The following is a 6,437-nucleotide window of genomic DNA, read 5'->3' as shown; positions in this document are numbered from 1 at the left end:
AGGTATTTCTGTTGAAATCCAAAACAATTATTGTAAAATTTAATCCAAATATGAAGTAAGTGAGTTAAACATTTGGCAGTGGAAATAAGTAAATATTAATTATTATGACCAGAAGTCAGGTTCAAAATGATTTGTTATGTTCCTTCTTTATTCTCAAATTTCATGATCATGTCAACAATCTACTAGTTAACTACAGCTGAGTTAGTCTCTCTTGGGAAAACAAAAGATGTATAAAATGATGGACATAGCTCATTATTTTTGAGATGCTATTGTGCACTGAACACTCTAAGAACTCAAAAAAAAAAATAACTAAGGACTGTAAAATCACTTCAGATATGCCCCTAGTCTCAGGAACCTCGTATGCTATTATGAACTTCATCAAATTGATATATATACACACACACACATGTGTATTGTTGTTGCTGTTAGTTGCCATCAAGTTGATTCTGATTCATGGTACCCCATGAGTTCAGAGTAGAACTGCACAGCACAGGGTTTTCAAGACTTTTACCTTTTGAAAGTAGATGACCAGGGCTTACTTCTGAGGTGCCTATGGGTGAGTTTGAACCACCAACCTTTCACTTAGTAGTTGAGCACTTAACCATTTGTGCCACCCAGTGACTCTTTTCATGTAAATACAGATACAGATATAGGTACAGATACAGATATAGTCCTAGTGGTGCAGTAATTAACAGCTACAGCTGTTAACCAAAAGGTCAGCAGTTTGAGTCTACCATCCACTCCTTGGAAACCTTATGGGGCAGTTCTACTCTGTCCTACAGGGTCACAATGAGTCAAATTCAACTCAATTGTGAGTTTTTTTTTTTTTAATTTTCTTATATCTATATACACAAAATGAGAAGAAACAGCTGCAAACATCCATTGATAATCAGAGCATGGAATGTACAAAGTATGAATCTAGGAAAATTAGAAATCATCAAAAGTGAAATGGAACACATAAACACCGATATCCTAGGCATTAGCGAACTAAAATGGACTCGTATTGGCCATTTTGAATCGGACAATCATATAGACTACTATGCTGGAAATGACAACTTGAAGAGGAATGGCGTTGCATTTATCGTCTAAAAGAACATTTCAAGATCTATCCTGAACTACAATGCTGTCAGTGATAGGATAATATCCACATTCCTACAAGGAAGACCAGTTAATACGAATATTATTCAAATATACGCACCAACCTATAGGGCCAAAGATGAAGAAATAGAAGACTTTTATCAGCTGTTGCAGTCTGAAATTGATCAAACATATAGCCAAGATACATAGATAATTACTGGAGATTTTAATGCGAAAGCTGGAAAAAAAGAAGGATCAGTAGTTGGAAAATATGGCCCTGGTGATAGAAACAATGTCAGAGATCGAATGATAGAATTTAGCAAGACCAACGACTTCTTCATTGCAAGTACCTTCTTTCACCAACATAAACAGCAACTATACACATGGACCTCGCCAGATGGAACACACAGAAATCAAATTGACTATATCTGTGGAAAGAGATGATGGAAAAGCTCAAAATCATCAGTCAGAACAAGGCCAAGTGCCGACCGTGGAGCAGACCATCAATTGCTCATAAGCAAGTTCAAGCTGAAACTGAAGAAAATCAGAACAAGTCCACGAGAGCCAAAATATGACCTTGAGTATACCCCACCTGAACTTAGAGACCATCTGAAGAATAGATTTGATGCATTGAACACTGGTGACCGAGGACTGGATGATTTGTGCAAGGACATCAAGGACATCATACATGAAGAAAGCAAGAGGTCACTGAAAAGACAAGAAAGAAAGAAAAGACCAATGTGGATGTCAGAGGAGACTCTGAAAATTGCTCTCAAACGTCGAGCAGCTAAAGCAAAAGGAAGAATTGATAAAGTAAAAGAACTGAACAGAAGATTTCAGAGTAAAGCAAAGAGCTGGAAATGGAAAACCAAAAGGGAAGAACACACTTGGTGTTTCTCATGCTGAAAGAAGTGAAGAAAAAATTCAAGCCTTGAGCTGCAATAGTGAAGGATTCTATGGGGAAAATATTAAATGACGCAGGTGGCATCAAAAGAAAACGGAAGGAATACACAGAGTCATTATACCAAAAAGAATTAGTCAATGTTCAACCATTTCAAGAGGTAGCATATGATCAGGAACCGATGGTACTGAAGGAAGAAGTCCAAGATGCTCTGAAGACATTGGCTAAAAACAAGGCTCCAGGAACTGATGGAATATCAATTGAGATGTTTCAACAAACAGGTGCAGCGCTGGAGGTGCTCACTCGTCTATGCCAAGAAATATGGAAGACAGTTTCCTGGTCAACTGACTGGAAGAGATTCATATTTATGCCTATTCCCAAGAAAGGTGATCCAACCAAATGTGGAAATTATAGAACAATATCATCAATATATAATAATATCATAACAATATCATTAATAACAATAATTAATAACAATATCATTAATATATAATAATTTTATCATTAATATCACACACAAGCAAAATTTTGCTGAAGATCTTTCAAAACTGGCTGCAGCAGTATATATCAACAGGGAACTGCCAGAAATTCAGGTCGGTTTCAGAAGAGGACGTGGAACCAGGGATATCATTGCTGATGTCAGATGGATCCTGGCTGAAAACAGAGAATACACGAAGGATGGTTACCTGTGTTTTACTGACTATGCAAAGGCATTTGACTGTGTGGATCGTAACAAACTATGGATGACATTGTGAAGAGTGGGAATTCCGGAACACTTAATTGTGCTCATGAGGAACTTTTACATAGATCAAGAGGCAGTTGTTCGGACAGAACAAGAGGATACTGATTGGTTTAAAGTCAGGAAAGGTGTGCGTCAGGGTTGTATTCTTTGACCATACCTGTTCAATCTGTATGCTGAGCAAATAATCCAAGAAGCTGGACTATATGAAGAAGAATGGGCCAACAGGATTGGAGGAAGACTCATTAACAACCTGTGTTATGCAGATGACACAACCCTGCTTGCTGAAAGTGAAGAAGACTTGAATAAGATGACAGCCTTCAGTCTGGATTGCACCTCAACATAAAGAAAACAAAAATCCTCAGAACTGGACCAATGAGCAACATCATGATTAAAGGAGAAAAGACTGAAGTTGTCAAGGATTTCATTTTACTTGGGTCAACAATAAAGAGCCATGGAAGCTGCAGTCAAGAAATCAAAAGATGCATTGCATTGGGTAAATCTGCTGCAAAGGACCTCTTTAAAGTGTTGAAAAGCAAGGTCGTCACCTTGAAGACTAAGGTGCGTCTGACTCAAGCCATGGTATTTTCAATCTCATCATATGCATGTGAAAGCTGGACAATGAATAAGGAAGACTAAAGAAGCCTTTGAATTGTGGTGTTGGTGAAGAATATTGAATATACCATAGACTGCCAGAAGAAGGAATAAATCTGTCTTGGAAGAAGTACAACCAGAATGCTCCTTAGAAGCAAGGATGGCGAGACTGCGTCTTACATACTTTGGGCATGTTGTAAGGAGGGATGAATCCCCAGAGAAGGACGTCATGCTTGGCGGAGTACAGGGTCAGCAGAAAAGATGAAGACCCTCAACGAAGTGGATTGACGCAGTGGCTGCAACAGTGGGGTCAAGCACAACAAAGATTGTAAGGATGGCGCAGGACCAGGCAGTGTTTCATTCTGTTGTATATAGGGTCGCTGTGAGTCGGAACCGACTCGAAGGCACCTAACAACAACAACATATACACATACCAGTTCTTTATCAAGCTTTCTATATAGTTAAAAGGAAAGGTTATTGGAGTGTATGATAGTAAAAGACATTTTTCTGAGGGATTGATGAAAGCTCCTTGGTAGTACTGGGGTTGAAGAAGGCTGGCCTTTTTATAATGCAGACATTTTTCTGAGATATGCAGATATTTTTCTGAGCGGTGTTCTTTCATAAAGAAGATATGGTGTCCTCATGTGTAAATAAAATACCCCTTTACTTGCTTGCTTTCACTAATGGCAGCCAAATTTTGCTTTCACACTATTAGCTGATGGTTAAAATGCAAATGATGTCAGGAAAAAAATTCTAATATCACAGGGAAAAGAAGACATTTCCAAAGGTCTGTTTTTTTGAGCCAAGGGTATCTTGGGTCACTAAAAAAAGAAGCACGAAAAGACCAAAAGCAAACAAAGAAACAATGGTTAAGGAAGATGAAAGCTATAGAGTATGTAGCATTAGCTGGGGCATATGATCAGAAGAAATGAATTCAACTGTTAACTTCAACCCTTAGTAAGTATACACCTTTGAATATGTCACATAAGCTCTCAGGAGATGATTTTAATTATTGCCAACCATACCAAATACATTTCAATCATGCTATCTTCTAACTAATTTCAACTCTTTTAGGGGCAATGAGAAATACCTTTCTTTTAACTGAAATTCAAAATTGCTTACATAAAATATAATCTTTCAGTTTTTAGTTGGAATTATTTGAGTTTTCCCTTTCCTGTATCTAGAATGACATATTATTGTAAGGGTTAACTTTGGTGGAGTTGGAAGAAAGTGATGGTCTAAGTGGTTTCCTACAGCAGATGATGTTGTTTATTAATATGTCCACTCTTCTCTGTTTTGGAGAGCATTAGAGGAGAGCTAAGAGGTGAGGAAAGTGTGCATTTACTTGGCATGCACACGTTAGGAAAATGGATAGATGACACTTGCTAGATGTAAGGACATAAACTTCTACACTTTTAACATACCATACATTTTGGGAGGTGACATTGCCACTCATGTAACATTCCATACTTTACAAATGGGTATACTGAGGAATAACAATGAGAGCAACTTAACAGGCTTCATCCTTTTGAGGTTTTCGGATCATCCTCAATTACGGAAGATTCTATTTGTGGTCATCTTGATATTGTATTTGCTAACCATCTTTGGCAACACCGCCATTATCCTGGTGTCTCACCTGGAACCCAAGCTTCACACATGCATGTATTTCTTCCTTTCTCATCTCTCCTTCCTGGACTTTTGCTTCACAAGTAGTGTTATCCCCCAGCTCCTGGTAAACTTGTGGTCTCCCATGCAAATCATTACCTATGGCGGCTGTGTGGTTCAATTCTATGTCTCCCTTGGGCTGGGATCCACTGAGTGTGTCCTTCTGGTGGTAATGTCCTATGATTGCTATGTTGCCATCTGTCATCCCCTCCATTACACTGTCTTGATGAATTCCCATCTGTGCATGAAGCTGGCCTCTATGGCATGGTTCAGTGGGTTGGTCACCACCCTGGTACACTCTCACTCTGCAGCTGCCCTTCTGTGCACATCGTCAAATTGACCATTTTTTCTGTGAGGTGCCTGTGCTCATGATGTTGGCCTGTGTAGACACCACATTCAGTGAGGCTGAGTTTTTCGTGGGAAGTATCCTGTTCCTTATAGTGCCTGTCTCATTCATCATGGTTTCCTATGACTACATTGCTCAAGCAGTTTTGAGGATCAAGTCAGCTACTGGCCGACAGAAAGCATTTGGGTCCTGTTCCTCCAACCATGTGGTGGTCATCATCTTCTATGGGACCATCATCTTCATGTATCTGCAGCCAGCAAAGAGCAGATCCAAGGATCAAGGAAAATTTGTTTCTCTCTTATACACTGTTTTAGCCCCCATGCTTAACCCTCTTATTTATACTCTGAGAAATAAAGAGGTTAAAGGGGCTCTGAAGAGAGTTCTAAAGAAGGTTCTGCAAATCAATTTTACATGATTATCAAAAAATTCTTAAAAGAGTTACTGTGATGAAAAGCTTTTAAACGGAGCCTATCGGAGATATTTTCTTTGGATTAATTAAACCAAAACCCAAACCCAGTGCTGTCGAGTCGATTCTGACTCATAGCAACCCTATAGGACAGTGTAGAACTGCCCCATAGAGTTCCCAAGGAGCACCTGGCGGATTTGAACTGCCGTCCCTTTGGTTAGCAGCTGTAGCACTTAACCACTACACCACCAGGGTTTCCTTGGATTAATTACAATACTTTATTTAAAATTCTGTAAAATTCTATGAATCTATATGTCTAGTCTTGACTTTGCCCTTACCCAATACTATCATAAAGCAAATCATTGATTTAGCCTGTGCTTCAGTGTCTTCTCTGAAGAATACATTGCTTAGCATATATAAAATTCTTTTTAAATTATAAACTTCACAAAATTAAGCTGAACATGAAAATATTCAAGAAATTCATAATATCACTCAGTCTCTCTTTCCTGTATTTACCAATAATACATTCAGCCTGTCAGCCTTCCAAGAGCTACAGATGTACATGTTACTTACTTGTTACCAAGGATTCTGAGCAGGTTCTAAATTGAATGTATGCATCTTGGAAAAATTGTGAAGCAGAACACTCCACTTACTTAGAACTTTGAAGAGCAGTGTGGAGGTGGAAAAACATAAAATTATATATATATAC

General features: G+C 38.5%; 1 pseudogene; it reads left to right on the top strand.

Moving 5' to 3' along the window:
• The first annotated feature begins 4,788 nt into the window (after positions 1–4,788).
• On the top strand, positions 4,789–5,737 carry LOC126059437 (olfactory receptor 2G2-like; annotated as a pseudogene).
• Positions 5,738–6,437: the final 700 nt, after the last annotated feature.

Source organism: Elephas maximus, chromosome 16, assembly GCF_024166365.1.
Source record: "Elephas maximus indicus isolate mEleMax1 chromosome 16, mEleMax1 primary haplotype, whole genome shotgun sequence".
In the NCBI taxonomy this organism is placed as follows: domain Eukaryota; kingdom Metazoa; phylum Chordata; class Mammalia; order Proboscidea; family Elephantidae; genus Elephas; species Elephas maximus.
This window is presented reverse-complemented; position numbering and strand designations above follow the sequence as displayed.